This window comes from Nerophis ophidion, linkage group LG04, assembly GCF_033978795.1.
Source record: "Nerophis ophidion isolate RoL-2023_Sa linkage group LG04, RoL_Noph_v1.0, whole genome shotgun sequence".
In the NCBI taxonomy this organism is placed as follows: domain Eukaryota; kingdom Metazoa; phylum Chordata; class Actinopteri; order Syngnathiformes; family Syngnathidae; genus Nerophis; species Nerophis ophidion.
In genome coordinates this window covers 35,926,239-35,926,875 of record NC_084614.1, presented here as the reverse complement: position 1 = coordinate 35,926,875, position 637 = coordinate 35,926,239, and positions in this window count along the sequence as shown.

Below are 637 nucleotides of genomic sequence, written 5' to 3'. Positions count from 1 at the left end.
TGACAGTTTGTTTTTTTTTGCTGTAAAATCTACAGTTGCTGTATTTTCAGCATATTACTGGAACTAAAAAATGGTACCACTTTTATATTTAAAGTCTAATTCTGGCGACTCAGTGTTTTGTTTTGTTTTTAACCGTAAAATCACACGGAAGAATTTCACATTTCTCAACTCCAGGGGATCAGATTAGATATGACATTAATAGGGTTTGTCATGTATGACACAAAGCTAAATTGTGTATTTTTTCCAGAGAGTTCAACATGTATTGATTGCCTATTGGTTTTAAAATTGTTCACATAAAAAAAAAATGTATCAATGAATTGAAAAAGTAGGGGTTTTCTATTCCCCGAGACCCCAAAGGGAATAAGCGGTAGAAAATGGATGGATGGATGGGGTTTTCTATTTGTGCTGATATGATGGAGCTGGTTGTTATATACAGCATTTGGGTCATACATTTCCTGTAGCAGCATGTCATATGACACCCAACCCGTGATGTGCCACGTCACACACAGACTGAGTTGTGTGTCAGGCTGAACCAGTTCACCCCTGCAGGCACGTGTTTGTGCGGATCTGTTGTACTTTGCCCTGACCTTGCCTGGAAATAATCAGCTCCTCTTCAGTGTTCCAGGAAAAGGCATGT